This window comes from Xyrauchen texanus, unplaced genomic scaffold (assembly GCF_025860055.1).
Source record: "Xyrauchen texanus isolate HMW12.3.18 unplaced genomic scaffold, RBS_HiC_50CHRs HiC_scaffold_436, whole genome shotgun sequence".
Lineage (NCBI taxonomy): Eukaryota > Metazoa > Chordata > Actinopteri > Cypriniformes > Catostomidae > Xyrauchen > Xyrauchen texanus.
In genome coordinates, this window is record NW_026266404.1 from 1,156 (window position 1) to 18,129 (window position 16,974).

The window sequence follows — 16,974 nt, forward strand, 5'->3', positions numbered from 1 at the left end:
GCCAATTCCTGAATATTGATTAATCTAAATTAGATAATGCAATTTTCCGAAGCGGGTGCAACGAATAAAACGGGGCGGAAACACAAGCACGAAACTTGTAGTCTTGTACATTGATAATAGTATACAATTTATTAATAACATACATTTTATTTATAAATTGGGTGTTCGTCAACTGACTGCATGCCGTCGGAGTTTCCAGTGTTGACAGCTCCGTAAAATATCCTTGGATGAGCTGTAGTTTTGCTGTAGGCCAAAGCCTGTCTACGGACATTCTCTGTAGGCCTATTATAGCTACTGAAAAGTAGGCTAGCTAGCCTACAATACACAAATAGCATTTTAAATTACTTCCGTCTATGAACAAATAAAGTAGCCTTGATGTCATAAATACAAAAGCATGATTTTAACACTAATCCCTGCCCTTACCCTTAAACTTAACTTAAAAATGCATTTATATCACATCCATAGAGATTGCAGCTCTTTATTGGAAACAATTGAAATGAAACGACTTTTTTATAGATGAAATATAATCTATTTTATTTTTGTTGACAGACATGCAGCGCATGTTCAAACTGTTGTTACTAATCTGCGATTTTTATAATTCTCTGGTAAATGTTTTATTATCAACCATATCTATTTGTCCTTATCAGGCAAAATATTGATGTTATTTTTTACATGCACTTTTACTAAAAAGAAAAACATGCCATTGTAAATCATAGTTGTATTACAAGTAAAACATATCTCCGCTCTAACATATTTTGCTATGCAATCATGTGCAAGCAGACAAAAAAATATTTTTGAATAACTGTTATATTAAGAGAAATCTGTATCCTTCAAATAATAGCTTATTTGTAAATTGGTTATTTGATTACGCTATTTGTGGTGATATGGTAAATAGTGAGAAGTTAAGAGAATAAATTTAACTTGCATGTCAACACGAGCGTCTCAGCAGGCTTGTTTTAGCACCATGACTTAAATAGCCATCCTAACGTAACAATTTTGATTATTGAACTATAAGAAGAAAACAAATGCCATGCAGAAAGAATAGGCCTAGGCTACTTTCAAAAAAAATTTTTTATATTATTCTCGCCAATTTTACAGTTAACGAAGAGAAATGGTCTGATAAGATTATCAATACACAGTACACTTGTCTACGTTGAATTTATCTCTTACACTCTTAAGGGTATCATAAAGTAGACATGTAGGCCGGCTTTGCATTTGATATGTCAATTTGTCTGATATAAATGGTCAGGATATTTTATGTAGCCTACTTTATATGATTCATTGTCTATGATTTTTATATTTAGGCAAAGCAGATGGGATACTGATTGCAGTTTTCGCTGCATTTGAATATGGTAGAGCGTATTTCTATTAAATAAGACACATTCCGAAATTAGATCTATTCCTAAACCTTCCGATTTAATGGGAGATATATAAAAATTATGTATAATATCGTGCTTTTCCGAAATAGCCGTTAAAGCATGCCAGATTTGTCAATAATATTTAGCCTCTGCTATATTTAACTTTAATAATAGCCTACACCGCACATAACTTTCTAAGCCATCAGCCATTGCACTAATCAAATGTGGACTAGTTAGAGGACACAATAGAAGCATAAGAAGTTAAACTAAGGTAAGAAAAACACAAACGTGTTACAACGTGTCTTCACACGTTGGGATGACGATCGGTTACTCGCACTTCCGACCGGTCGCCATAGGAACGCGTTAACAACACGTCAGCACACGTAGGAACGTGTTACATATGATTTTATGAAAATTATCAATAATTTCGTTTTGGCTCATTGTTTATATGTGGCAGACATGAAAATCAACGAACCTTAATTACAAAGTAAAGTATATTCAGCTGACTATGTCTATATGTAATATTAGAACTGTTATACAATTTTTTAAATAAACCTTTCCACTTTAACATTTATGATGTCTATTTGTGAAAGATTATGATAATTTAGTAAATTTTATTAAGACTGAGATTATGCTTGATTAGATTAACTTTTTATTAGTTTGTTATCTGTGTGATAGCCTATGTATAAAAAATAGTATGAATGTTTTTAATATATTAGCCTACAGGTTTCCTGAATTGCTAAAACACATTTCTTGGAAACATCATTAATTTTTAAAACCTTAAACACAAAACCAAATTTTCAAACTACATTCAGAGAACATCTGACTCTTCTTTCAAAAAAAAAAAAAAGAAAAAAAAAGACTCAAAACCATTTTATCTGTGCTCAAAATCAAACAGTGCTTTCAGATCATGCACACAAGAGTCAATAAAAAAATATATTTGCATTAGGCTATTATTACAGTCAAACCTGAATACAGAGAAAGCATTTTGTTAAACATAACAGAAAAAATCAATAAATAAAAAATAAACAGCAAATATTTTATCACAGCTTAATCCATCTGGATCTGATCTCATTTCCACCTCTTATTTCAGTCTTCTGACTCAATTATGCTGTGTGGTAATAGCCCTACAGTTCATTTGTGTGTAATTGTGAATTTTAAAATTCAAAACAGAAAATTGTTTGGTCAAAAGTGACCGAAGAGCACCATGACAGTACTGGACTTGTAACATTTGTTGGAAAAGTAAATTATTTTAATTATGCTATATAAAACTTTCAGTAACAATATTATTACAATAAATTGTACTTAGCTTTTTTTTAAGTTCTGCAAATATTTTAAACTGTAGATTCACAGGTCACAACAGTTTAAAATATAAATGTGTGTGTGTGTGTGTGTGTGTGTGTGTGTGTGTGTGTGTATAAATGGATATTCTATATAGGCTAGGTCTATCTGTATTTCCAAATATATAAATATAATATATATTTATGAAAACCTTCTTTTTAAATGAAAGGCTACATTTATTAATTTGGGAGTGCTTTCTTTTATGGACTGTGAGAACATTGCACATTGGGCAATAAAATGAACAATAAAAACTAGTTAAAATGATTATATTGGTCAAATTAAGACTATTGAATGACTGTATATAGGCTAGCCTACAGTATTTCTGCTCTTTGAAAGTAAAACACATAGCCTCACATGCACAGGATTCAGGAGAAATGTTTTAGTGTTGTTTTAGGGGTACAATATTTATATGTATTGCCTTTAATGTCCATTTATAGTCTTTACACATTAGCTTGGATACTTGCATGGTTAAAAAAACTGCTATTTTCAAGACGTTGACGTCACGTCAGTTCGTCACGTGGGTCAACCCGCTCGGTAAGACGCTCAAAAGTACAAGACGTTCGGATAGACGTTCGGATAGACGTTCGATCGGTCGGTCGAATGTTTGATTTTGGCACGGAGTAAGCGCCATAGTATAGTGCTGTTGTCGTTCACTCCTGAGACCACAAACCGTCACAAGGCAGAGAACTAATACACAGACTTGGTAGCAATAAAAGTTGGGGTTTAAAGTTTGTGTACACGCCTGTTTAATTGCAAAGCGCATTCATGCACTAGGAGTTGTGGATGATTTGTTTGTGTATGAGGACAACGTTGGTATGAATGGCAAAGAGGAGAATGGGCCCTCTGCCCCAAAAACCTTGCACTTATACTTACCTGGTAGGGGAGACATTATGATCATGAAGGTGGTTCACCCAGGGTGAGGCTCGGACATTGCACTTCGGTTGTGCTGACCTTTGCGAATTCCCCAAATGTGGGAATCTCGACTGCATAATTTCTGGTAGTGGGGGACTGCGTCCGCGCTCTCCCCTGGTCATTCGTTTAAAAAAAAAAAACTATCTCTGTTGTGTTTGTCGGGCGTGCTCTCAATTGAGGTGCTTCCCATAAACGCCAACCTGATCATTCGTTTTGCACTGTTTAGATTTTAAGACAGCATTAAACAATGTTGAAAGGCTCGCTTTCTTTTATACAATATTTTGAATCCTAAGCAATGGTCTTGTTTATTTCTCATTTGCATCTCCATCTGTAGAAACGGAATCCTCACTTAACGTGAACACGATCAAAAACACGTTTAAATATTGTAACATTCGTATGCATGTCCCTCCGAAAAGAAAGCCTTGCGTTGTCACTGATCATTTCAACGTAAGAAACATACACATTAAAGTTCAATGATGCTATCTTTAAAAACCCCACAAGATGAAGAAAGACATGCTGACAACGGATTCTGCTTTCCCTCCAATCTTACTGATGTTAAGAATAGTGGAAAATTCAGTCAATTAACAATTATATGAAAGCACAGGGAGGAAACAGAAGATGGACATATAAATACTGGGTTAAAAAAAAAACTAAACGCCAGGATGTGCTTACATGTGAAAGGGATATTTCCAAAATAAAAATACAAATAAAAAAAGAAAGCATTTATAATCAGTTCAGCTTTTCCCATTAAAGCTGAGGGTAAAACAGTTATTTAACATATTGTCATTATTATTATTCATAAAGGGCAACTCGACTTTGGTTGATTATTTTATGACTGAATTTTGTTTAACGAATAATGCAAGTGTCGACAACACTAATGACAAATTCTCTTAAAAGAAGAATTTTCTAATTTGCTGTCAATTCCATCACAAACACTATACCACTAAGTATTTCAATAAATATATGTAACAGGAACTAAATGGTTTACCACCGATGACATATTTTCATGAATAATGTGAAAACAGTATAGATTAAATGTTAAATATCTCTTAGAGCAGACTCCTATTTTTCTGAACTTTGAAACTGGAATTTCAGTTACACAAGTTGAATTTTCTTGCGCTGTATCAAACTAAGACAAAGACCACACGGCATCCTCCGAGCTCACAAATAGAAATGAAGCGCTGTATCAAACTAAGACAAAGGAAATTTGGCGTTCAGCAATCCGACAGAGATAGAAATAAAGAACCGTATCTGCTACTGAAGTGGACGCCATCACCTAAACACGCAGGATTTCCTACTTGCTCACAAAGGATTTCGTCTTCACTTCAAGCTCACTGTTCAGTGTAAGAGAAAAGCGAGATTAGCCTGAATTATTAAAAGTACAGAGCCAAAGTAAACTTTGGATCCAATGGATCCGAAAAAGAAAAGAAAAGAAAAAAAGCCACGATTTGCGTTCATAAGAGAATAAAAAGGTCTGTCTGGCCCCCGCGTTTGATTAGCTACTCTGAAACAAGAGACTTCAGCGTCCTTCACTGAGACACAGAAACAAAGCTAGGTGTGGTGTCAGCGTTGGTTGGGCACACATTGACAATGCATACACATTGTTCCTTTTACAGGAAAAGCCAATGTGTAATATAACATTGCGAAGGGCACACAAAAACATAGCAGAAGAAAACATAAATCCCAAATGTTCAAATGTGAGTAGAAAGATCAGTTTGGCCTCCACACGGGGTTTCGGCCAACGGCACTCCAGCGGCCTTCGAGCTGAGAGAAAGACATCAATAAAGTATCATTTGATCGTTTTTTGGTGGGAACAATGCTTTGCTTGTTACGCTGAAAAGTGTTGCACGCTGATATTGCATCGTGGAGTGGCATGGTCCATTTTGTTTGGTCCCGCACTGGTCCAAACCGTCCATGTCTGCTTGATAGTTTGTGACCTTTGACGCTCTCACCGTGACCTCATCTCGCTTTTCCGTTTCCGGCCGTCCTCTCACAGAGTGATTACGGCATCGGTTCTCGGCCTTTTGGCTAAGATCAAGTGTAGTATCTGTTCTTATCCAGATGGAGGCGACGAGAGAGGATACACCTTTGCCGGCTACTTTGGTGCGGCTAAAAAATACTGTGTGATTGCAGGTAATGCCAGATGCTGAAACAACCTTCAAGCGTGAATTTGCACGTGATTTTGTGGTTACCAAGCTTTTGAGAGAGGTCTTTGGAGTTCCAGCTACCCAGGTTTTTTGCCTCCAGGATTTTTCATCTTCTGGATTTATGGATCTGACCTTTTTTCTATTGAAGGACTGTGTTGCTTTCTTTGAGGCTTGGGGGAAAAAGAAGGATCTCCCACCATTGAGGGGCCTGAAGATTTATCCAGCCTTTGCTCAAGACTATTTGCCACTGGTGATTCATCTCTACAATCCTTTTGTGGAGGATGGTGATGTCCTAACTTTTCTGGCGAGGTACTGTGAGTCAGTGAAGGGAGGTGAGCATTTAAAAGATCGTTATGGCATCTGGACAGGCAAGAGGAGGTACCTGGTAAAGCTACGGGCCGACCCAGCATCACCCGGGGGTCTCACACATCCTCCAGGGTCCTTTTTCATCGGTTCTAACCGAGAGTTCCTCCACTATCCAGGGCAGCCACTATACTGCCGAAGGTGTGGAGCTCAAGGCCATTTGAAGGCGGACTGCAGCGGCCAACGATGTCGCTTTTGCAGCTCAACGAGCCACATTGCATCAGAATGCCCGGAGCCCAAAAGCTGCAGCCTATGTGGGGGTGTGGACCACCTGTTCCGCACTTGCCCGACCAGGAGAAAGACATATGCCAGCCTCTTCAGGGAGGGGCCGGACCTGCAGGAAGCAGGGCCATCAAACGTAGACCAAACGGATAGAGATCCTAAATGCCAGGTGGATGAAGGTTCGGGTCTTTCCGTAGAGCAAGGGAGACGTGTTGATGAGGATGTGCATCAGCTGCCACCATCCCAGGTATGGTCGGAGATAGATGTGACGGAGGTGTTCTCTGGGGTGTTCAAGGAGTCGGAGCATCCAGCAATGAAGCCTGTGGACATCCAGAAGTGGCATTCTCCTTCGGAAGGGGGTGTGAACCGACCACAGCAGGAGGCCTCAACGAGCATGTTGGCGGAGCTGGGGCAAGGACAACGTCGGCGACGGCTCTCAGAGAATTCTGGGGGTCAAGTGAGAGAGCTCAAGTGCAGTAGGGTAGGACTTTCTAGTGTGCCTCTGCACCAGGGGCTAGCTCCTGGACAGAGCTGGGGGGAGATGAGTGGAGGGGAGGGGGCCATTGCAGGGGAGCATGCTGAGGTGATAGTAGGAAAGAAAAGTGGGGTAGAGGAAGGAAGGTGTGTTGACCACATGCTTACTACAGGCAGGGGAGGTAATGGGGCAAGTAATGGTGAAGGGGAGGAGGGTCCAGGTACGGGGGTTGGTTTTGAGGGGTTCACAAGAAAAGGAAAAGGAAAGGGGAAGGGGTCTTCGGGGAGGAAAGGGAGTGTTTAAGGTTTTGAATAGAAAGTAGGGGCTTAAATATTTTATTTCAATGAATTGCATAAGAGTGGGCACCCTGAGCATAAGGGGAATTAAGATGTTACAGCGAAGGACTGCAGTGTTTATTTCTTTAAAAAGACTTCCATTTGATGTTGTTTTTTTGCAAGAATGTCACCTACAAGGGCAAAGTGATGTACAATGTTTTTCTGCAGGTTGGGGACTGGGGCCATCGGTCTGGGGAGTGGGGAATGTTAGGGCAGATGGGGTGGGTATTTTGTTTTATTCTTGGGAGTTTCTGGTGGAGGCCATAAATATAATTTTCCCAGGGCGTGTGATAGTGGCAGATGTCAGATGGAGGGGGGTGGCTTTCTGTTTTGTGAATGTGTATGCACCAAGTAAGCTGGGGAAAGGGGTGGTTTTCTGGATATCCTGGCTCCTGTTCTATACACCAACCGACTAGTGATTTTGGTTGGGGATTTTAATATGTCCTTAGACAATGCCTCTGGTAAGGTTTTGGCACAGTTGCTGGCAGACTTTTCCCTCCGGGACTCATTTAGGGCCGCAGGTGGTTTAGTGCCCACCTGTACATGGCGCAACAATAGGCAGGAGGCCTCACGTTTGGATTACTTGTTTTTTCCAGCCCATGTGAAGGTGAGAAATTACACCCAGCTGCCCATGTGGTGCTCAGATCATTTTCTGGTAGGGGTTGGGGCAGAGGTAGGAGGTGTGAAAAGAGGGAGGAAAGTGTGGAGATTCAACACCTCCTATCTTAAAGATAAATCTTTCGACACAGCTCTCCAAAGGCTGCTGGTTGGCTGGAAGAACCTACGGGGTCTGTTCGACTCTCACACAGCCTGGTGGGAGGGAGTGAAGGAGAGGATATCTCTCTTTTGCCACAGCTGGGGGATTGCAAAAGCAGAGCGTAGCCGGGCTCAGGCCTGCAGGTGGTCGGAGGAGCTGCAAACTTTGTGGTCCAATGGAGCCCTGAATACAGCAGAAGGGTGGGCCAGAGCCAGGTACCTTCAGGGAGTCTTGATGGATTTTTACTGGGGCAAAGCTAAAACCTTCCTGCTGTGGTCAGGGTCCCAGAAACGCCAGTTGGATGAGAAACCAACAAAGTTTTTCTTTTCCTCAGTACGGGGTCGTCAGCAGCGTAGTAGCATTGAGGGCCTGTTAGGGCAAGGAGGAGTGGTCTCCTCTGTAGAGGGAATGTTGCAGGTGGCTGCTGAGTTGTATAGGGAGCTCTTCAGGGGTAGGGCTACTTTGAGTCACGCCACGGGGGATTTCCTGGCGGGGTTGATAGATGTTTTGGACAAGGAGGAGAGTGAGGCTTTAGAAGGTCCTTTGAGCCTTCTTGAGGTTGAGGCGGCATTGCACTCTCTGAAAACGGGTACAGCTCCAGGGTGCGACGGACTCCCAGTAGAGTTCTACAAGGCCTTTTTCCCCTTGATAGGGGCAGAGCTGGTCGAAACGTACCAGGAGAGCTTGACGAAGGGGCAATTGCCTCCTACTTTGAGGACAGGTTTAGTGACCCTCCTCTACAAGAAGGGGAGGAAGGAGGACCTGGAAAATTGGAGGCCGATAACCCTGCTCACTACCGACTACAAGGTGCTGGCAAAGGTTATAACTGAGCGGCTAAAAAAGTGGTTAGCTTAGTAGTCCATCCCGATCAGGCGTGCGGGGTGCCAGGTAGATCGAGTAAGCTGAACCTGGCCTTGGTCAGGGACATCATCAGCTGGGCGAACAAGCGTCATCTGCCTTTGTCAATTTTGAACCTAGACCAAGAGAAGGCTTTTGATAGGGTAAGTCACCCTTTTTTTAATGTCCGTTCTGGAGCACCTGAGGTTTGGTCCTATCTTCAGGTCCTGGGTTATGCTTCTATATGCGGGGGCCATGAGCAGAATCGAGGTGAATGGGTTCTACTCTGAGCTGGTAGAGCAGCGGAGAGGAGTAAGGCAGGGATGCCCGTTGTCCCCCCTACTATATATTTTGACTCTCGAGCCCCTTATGGCGGCTCTACGATCGGCCCCTTCCTTGAAAGGAGTGCACTTACCTGGTGGTAGGGGAGCAAGTTCGAAGGTTGCAGCGTACGCTGATGACACAACGTTGTTCTTGATCTCTGAGCAGGATTTTAAAGTGGCAGATAAGATACTACATGAGTTTTGTGAGATATCTGGGGCTCACGTGAACGTGGGTAAGTCTTCTGCGATGTTCGTTGGGCATTGGGCTGGGAGAACAATAGTGCCAGGGGGATATACCTTGTGCCCTGATGGTTTAAAGGTATTGGGAATTAACTTTTTTAGGAGGAATAGTGCACAGGAGAACTGGGGGGCCAAGTTCAAAGCTGCAAAAGCAAAGGTAGTCAGATGGAGCTCAAGGAGGCTCTCATTGTGGGGTAGGTTAGAAGTGGTAAGGGGGGACCTTCTCCCCAGCTTGAACCACCTGGCATATATCTTTCCAGTCCCCTTTTGGTATGGTAAGAATCTGGAGAAGCTCGTCTTTTCCTTCCTCTGGAGGAACGGAACCGAAATGGTCACCAGGGCCCAGATGTACCGCCCTCTGAAGGAAGGAGGTAGGGGAGTGCCCTGTATCCCTTTAAAAATGGAGGCCCTTTTTTCCTCCTTTGCGGCACATTTGGTGGCCCGGACCACAGAGCACAGCGCAAAGTTCCTTGCTCAGTTTTGGTTGGCCTTTCCATTGAGGTCTATGGTCCCATGGAGAGGAACAATGCCCTGGTCTGCTGGATAGGCCGGAGCACTACCAAAATGTGGCGGTCTTCGTGGCAGGCAATCCCTGGTGTCTCGAAGAGTCTTTAATCTTAAGTCACAAGAAGCTGTATTGTAGGCACAGGGATGAGCTGTTAGAGGTGGGAGGGAAGAGCGCGCAGCCCTGCGGGGTAGATTGGTCCATCCTGCAACCCTCCTATTTGGTGGGGTACTGCAAGGACCTGAACTGGCTGGCTGCTTTAGGACGGCTGCCAGCAAGGGAGCGTCTTTATAGACATGGTCAGGGAAAATCCCCACTGTGTCCAGTGGGTTGCGGGCAGGAGGAAACGATTGAGCATGCGCTGTGGTCCTGTACTGGAGCAACAGCATTTTGGCTTTTAGTAAGGAAGTGGTGGGAGAATTGGGGGGGTCCGCACATCACAAGAGATATAGTACTTAATGGGGAGGGGCTGAAGGAACTGGCAAAAGATCGCAGGAGAGTAGTGTGTGGGGTAATCTCAGAGGGAAAGAATATTCTGTGGGAATGGAGAACAGAGTGCGTGAGAAAGCAGTTGCCCTGTTTTTCTACAAAGAGGTTATTTTTCTGTTTACTTGGTAAAATAGCAAAAGAGGTAATCTGTTTCAAACTGTGTTATGGTGAGGAAGAATCAAGGAGGATATGGGGGGTTATCGAGGGTAGGAGTAGGATAGCTCTTAGAAGCTAGGGGCATCACCTGGTCCTGTTTTTTGTTTCAGTTCTTGAAAGTTGTCAAAGACAAGGTTTTTTTGTGGAGATTTATGTATAGTTGGATTTGAATTGTAATTTGTACCAAATAAATAAAAAATAAATAAATTAAAAAAAAATCTGTTTTTATCAGTTTAATATCTGATACGTCCCCTATTCGGGGACCATATAGTAAATGGATTTTTGGGCCTGGGAGATGGAAGAGGGGCTTGCTCCATCCACTCTACGTATCGACTTGGTATTGCAGTATTTCCAGGCACGGTGCGCTTCCCTTTCGGGGGATCAACATTTGTTATGAAAGACAGAGATCTTTGTTCATTAATTCAATAAGCGTCTGAGAGCGGGCAAATAAGGAATCTTTACTTTAGCTCTTGTTCAGGTGTGTGATTGCGTGTCCGTGAACGAAACGCCGACTCGTCGGCCGAAAGCGAATGGTATAGTGCTGTTGTCGTTCACTCCTGAGACCACAAACTGTCACAAGGCAGAGAACTAATACACAGACTTGGTAGCAATAAAAGTTGGGGTTTAAAGTTTGTGTACACGCCTGTTTAATTGCAAAGCGCATTCATGCACTAGGAGTTGTGGATGATTTGTTTGTGTATGAGGACAACGTTGGTATGAATGGTAAAGAGGAGAATGGGCCCTCTGCCCCAAAAACCTTGCACTTATACTTACCTGGTAGGGGAGACACTATGATCATGAAGGTGGTTCACCCAGGGTGAGGCTCGGACATTGCACTTGGGTTGTGCTGACCCTTGCGAATTCCCCAAATGTGGGAATCTCGACTGCATAATTTCTGGTAGTGGGGGACTGCGTCCGCGCTCTCCCCTGGTCATTCGTTTAAAAAAAGAAAACTATCTCTGTTGTGTTTGTCTGGCGTGCTCTCAATTGAGGTGCTTCCCATAAACGCCAACCTGATCATTCGTTTTGAACTGTTTAGATTTTAAGATAGCATTAAACAATGTTGAAAGGCTCGCTTTCTTTTATACAATATTTTGAATCCTAAGCAATGGTCCTGTTTATTTCTCATTTGCATCTCCATCTATAGAAACGGAATCCTCACTTAACGTGAACACGTTCAAAAACACGTTTAAATATTGTAACATTCGTATGCATGTCCCTCCGTTGAAAAGAAAGCCTTGCGTTGTCACTGATCATTTCAACGTAAGAAACATACACGTTAAAGTTCAATGATGCTATCTTTAAAAACCCCACAAGATGAAGGAAGACATGCTGACAACGGATTCTGCTTTCCCTCAATTTTACTGATGTTAAGTTTAGTGGAAAATTCAGTCAATTAACAATTATATGAAAGCACAGGGAGGAAACAGAAGATGGACATATAAATACTGGGTTAAAAAAAACTAAATGCCAGGATGTGCTTACATGTGAAAGGGATATTTCCAAAATAAAAATAAAAATAAAAAAGAAAGCATTTATAATCAGTTGAGCTTTTCCCATTAAAGCTGAGGGTAAAACAGTTATTTAACATATTGTCATTATTATTATTATTATTCATAAATGGCAACTCGACTTTGGTTGATTATTTTATGACTGAATTTTGTTTAACGAATAATGTAAGTGTCGACAACACTAATGACAAATTCTCTTAAAAGAAGAATTTTCTAATTTGCTGTCAATTCCATCACAAACTCTATACCACTAAGTATTTCAATAAATATATGTAACAGGAACTAAATGGTTTACCACCGATGACATATTTTCATGAATAATGTGAAAACAGTATAGATTAAATGTTAAATATCTCTTAGAGCAGACTCCTATTTTTCTGAACTTTGAAACTGGAATTTCTGTTACACAAGTTGAATTTTCTTGCGCTGTATCAAACTAAGACAAAGACCACACGGCATCCTCCGAGCTCACAAATAGAAATGAAGCGCTGTATCAAACTAAGACAAAGGAAATTTGGCGTTCAGCGATCCAACAGAGATAGAAATAAAGAACCGTATCTGCTACTGAAGTGGACGCCATCACCTAAACACGCAGGATTTCCTACTTGCTCACAAAGGATTTCGTCTTCACTTCAAGCTCACTGTTCAGTGTAAGAGAAAAGCGAGATTAGCCTGAATTATTAAAAGTACAGAGCCAAAGTTAAACTTTGGACCCAATGGATCCGAAAAAGAAAAGAAAAGAAAAAAAGCCACGATTTGCGTTCATAAGAGAATAAAAAGGTCTGTCTGGCCGCCGCGTTTGATTAGCTATTCTGAAACAAGAGACTTCAGCGTTGTAAGCCCGTTTATCGGTCCAATGATGGTCTCCAATAATACGGGTGAAGGTCTCTGCGCGTTACAATCTTTCTTGTACGCAACACAACAATATTAAATGAAATACATTTTCTCTTATGTATTATCTCGTTATTTCATCTGACTCCATAAATGAAAAAGGTTTTTAATGATATCTGAGTATCATTAAAAGTGAGCGAATGTTTGATTATTACTTTAACTCCTTTAATTATATTTTACCCGTTTAGATTAAGAAACTATGTCGCTTTGAGGTCCTCGCGTGTTTTCTCTACACCGCGGGTCTCACGATCACAAGCGGCCAGTATTGGATCATCAAACAGAGGTAATTGCTATATACCTGAGATCGGTCACGTTCACGTATACACAATCAAAGATACTTCAGTATAGCCCCATGGAATTGCATACACTTGAATGTAACTTAACGTTTTCTTCAGTAGAGGTCACAGCCACTATTACAGATGTAAGTTGACCAACATAACTTCTCTTATAATAGCTTTGGATTGGCCATGCGTGGTTTCCCACGTACACTTATCTGGAGAAACATCAAATTAAAACAGAGGTAAGACACCCAGATTTAGATTGGTCAAGCAGCGTTTGCTGCTCTAAACGGAAATTCCCTTTTGTCTTTGCAAACCAAGTACACTTGAATCAATGCCAAATATTAGTCGTCACTAATCTGACGCAGACTTGCGGTAACATACGAATCGTTTAATCTGTTTGGGAAACACAATGTCAGAGTCAGTCAGAATAAAATCAAATGTTGACAATTTATTGACCAGGTAACATAATCAATTCATCAATTCCAATTAGACATTGATAAGTCAAAGTTAGACATTTTATCAAAACATAAGAAATACGAATTGCAATCACCTGAAATAAACTACAAACAGTAAACTGTTTGGGATCGTCTGATTACAGAGAGCCCTGAGCAATGTGTCGCCTCTCCTTAAATACCCAGATAATTCAACATGCTTACCAAATGGTGGTGTCTGTCATTATAATTAGATTTTGGTCCCCTGTTGAGGGGTTCCTGTAGATTAACATACAGGAGGTATGGAGGATCTGGGGAGGGCACACCTTTAAGGGGCACACCAAATTTCACATATTGTATAACTTCTTTTAGCTTTTCATTATGGCTGGGAGGATGAGACCAGTTTACCAGGCGCACTGAGAGACTTTAAATGATACCAAACATGTTATAGTTACTTTTTGTACACACTTCACATTGCATAGGTTTTAGTGAGCTTTAAGTGAGGAGGAGGAGTAAGATGAAGATACTTTAGAAGGGAGGTGTTAGCTGCACAGTATGTTGCATCTCGGATGTTGCTGTTACATCTGCGAGAGAGAGTTCAGATGTTAATTCTCATGAGAGCCTTTTGTTTTCTCGAGGAGTAGCCCAAACTCACTGGCACCCGCCTTACAGCGTCCTTCACTGCGACATAGAAACAAAGCTAGGTGTGGTGTCAGCGTTGGTTGGGCACACATTGACAATGCATACACATTGTTCCCTTTACACGAAAAGCCAATGTGTAATATAACATTGCGAAGGGCACACAAAAATATAGCAGAAGAAAACATACATCCCAAATGTTCACATGTGAGTAGAAAGATCAGTTTGGCCTCCACACGGGGTTTCGCCAACGGCACTCCAGCGGCCTTCGAGCTGAGAGAAAGACATCAATAAAGTATCATTTGATCGTTTTTTGGTGGGAACAATGCTTTGCTTGTTACGCTGAAAAGTGTTGCGCGCTAATATTGCATCGTGGAGTGGCATGGTCCATTTTGTTTGGTCCCGCACTGGTCAAACCGTCCATGTCTACTTGATAGTTTGTGACCTTTGACGCTCTCACCGTGACCTCATCTCGCTTTTCCGTTTCCGGCCGTCCTCTCACAGAGTGATTACGGCATCGCTTCTCGGCCTTTTGGCTAAGATCAAGTGTAGTATCTGTTCTTATCAGTTTAATATCTGATACGTCCCCTATCCGGGGACCATATATTGAATGGATTTTTGGGCCTGGGAGATGGAAGAGGGGCTTGCTCCGTCCACTCTACGTATCGACTTGGTATTGCAGTATTTCCAGGCACGGTGCGCTTCCCTTTCGGGGGATCAACATTTGTTATGAAAGGCAGAGATCTTTGTTGATTAATTCAATAAGCGTCTGAGAGCGGGCAAATGAGGAGTCTTTACTTTAGCTCTTGTTCAGGTGTGTGATTGCGTGTCCGTGAACGAACCGCCGACTCGTCGGCCGAAAGCGAATGGTATAGTGCTGTTGTCGTTCGCTCCTGAGACCACAAACTGTCACAAGGCAGAGAACTAATACACAGACTTGGTAGCAATAAAAGTTGGGGTTTAAAGTTTGTGTACACGCCTGTTTAATTGCAAAGCGCATTCATGCACTAGGAGTTGTGGATGAATTGTTTGTGTATGAGGACAATGTTGGTATGAATGGTAAAGAGGAGAATGGGCCCTCTGCCCCAAAACCCTTGCACTTATACTTACCTGGTAGGGGAGACACTATGATCATGAAGGTGGTTCACCCAGGGTGAGGCTCGGCCATTGCACTTCGGTTGTGCTGACCCTTGCGAATTCCCCAAATGTGGGAATCTCGACTGCATAATTTCTGGTAGTGAGGGACTGCGTCCGCGCTCTCCCCTGGTCATTCGTTTAAAAAAAAAACTATCTCTGTTGTGTTTGTCGGGCGTGCTCTCAATTAAGGTGCTTCCCATAAACGCCAACCTGATCATTCGTTTTGCACTGTTTAGATTTTAAGACAGCATTAAACAATGTTGATGTTAAAAAGGCCATTACTAGTAATATGCCTTCTGACATAAATCTTTTTCTTTTGCCGAGATTGATCGATGCACAGCATACAGCATAGCAGCCAATCAGCGTTCGCTGATCTACGTGCATGCGAACATCCCGCCCACAGTGCTCTGTGTGAAGTTGAGAGTTGATTCTGTCGGAGCACTAACGCTGTATTTTTGCCGTTGTAAATAACATTTTAGTTGTTAATTTCATGGGTGTTGTGCGTCAATGCAAAGTAAGTGAATTATACTTGATTTCTAGCAATCATATGTGCAATCCTAGACCTGTTCAATATTTAGTTTGCCGTTATAACGAGCATTAGCTCGTTGAGGTTAATTATAGGAGTTATCACGGCTTTGTAACGATGTTGTGCTGTATATAGGATGTTATATATCTACTTAGTTGTTCATATTGATGTAATCTATGTATATTTCATCAGTGTTTGATGCATTTCAATTGTTAAAGACTGCGTTTGAGGTATTCTGAAGTTGTAAACTACTTAATGCATGTGCGTGTAACAAGCCCAGACAGAGCACCGCTGACAAACTATGAGACGCAGATCAAACTGTTTAGAGTGTAATTTAATGTATGGCATAGCAAGTTTGTTTTTCTTTCTTTATTAATCTCATTTCCATATTTTGTTCATACTCATCATGTACCTGTTTTAAAATATTTAATGTTATTATTATGTATGTTTACACTTGCCTATATTTTCTGTTACCATAGAAAAACCACACCTACTTATACACCTTGATTAAGGACAACTACTTTGTTATCTGAGTTGATGTGGTGACAAATAAACGGGTTATTCCCAAATATCGGACATCTACTGACCAGTCTCTTACCAGACACCCTGTGGCGGGTTTTCAACCTAACTAGCAACATAACTAAATGTGATTGAGCTGTCATCAGTCAATTCATTTCTTCATGGTCCTTCGAGCCGGATGAAACTTGCTACAGGCTTATAAGATGTCAGCACACGCAGAAGATGAGCCAACTGGGCGTGTCAGAAGGAAGACTGCCCTTCCCGCCCGATATGAAGATTATGATCTCACTGGTTTCTCCCTGCCTAAGCTCTTGTATCCCGAACCCGTGTCACCAATCACTCAGATGCCCTCCTATCGGTCAGAGGGTGAAACCCAACAGGAGGGTGCAATGGCATCCGATCCAGTACAGATCCTAGGTGATGAGCCCCTTAGCTCAGAAGAATGGTCCGACACTGAACTAAGCAGGTCTGAGAATGACATTCTCAAGCGAAGAAATATTACTTCTCGCCATGCAAATAGGAACGTGTTTCGCACTGTCAATCCGATCCAGCATGAAAGGGATGCATTGCAGCAGACAA

The 16,974-nt window shown here is 41.8% G+C and overlaps 4 non-coding genes and 2 pseudogenes across 4 annotated transcripts; all 6 read left to right on the top strand.

Moving 5' to 3' along the window:
* Positions 1-3,564: 3,564 nt before the first annotated feature.
* Positions 3,565-3,728, top strand: LOC127642163 (U1 spliceosomal RNA). The gene has a single exon (XR_007970308.1). It is a non-coding gene; the product is annotated as a U1 spliceosomal RNA (small nuclear RNA).
* A 1,891-nt stretch (positions 3,729-5,619) lies between these two features.
* On the top strand, positions 5,620-5,771 carry LOC127642161 (uncharacterized; annotated as a pseudogene).
* A 4,859-nt stretch (positions 5,772-10,630) lies between these two features.
* Positions 10,631-10,831, top strand: LOC127642165 (uncharacterized; annotated as a pseudogene).
* A 395-nt stretch (positions 10,832-11,226) lies between these two features.
* LOC127642162 (U1 spliceosomal RNA) lies at positions 11,227-11,390 on the top strand. Its single transcript, XR_007970307.1, has one exon. It is a non-coding gene; the product is annotated as a U1 spliceosomal RNA (small nuclear RNA).
* A 3,339-nt stretch (positions 11,391-14,729) lies between these two features.
* On the top strand, positions 14,730-14,920 carry LOC127642164 (U2 spliceosomal RNA). The gene has a single exon (XR_007970309.1). It is a non-coding gene; the product is annotated as a U2 spliceosomal RNA (small nuclear RNA).
* Positions 14,921-15,315: 395 nt separating this feature from the next.
* On the top strand, positions 15,316-15,479 carry LOC127642160 (U1 spliceosomal RNA). The gene has a single exon (XR_007970306.1). It is a non-coding gene; the product is annotated as a U1 spliceosomal RNA (small nuclear RNA).
* Positions 15,480-16,974: the final 1,495 nt, after the last annotated feature.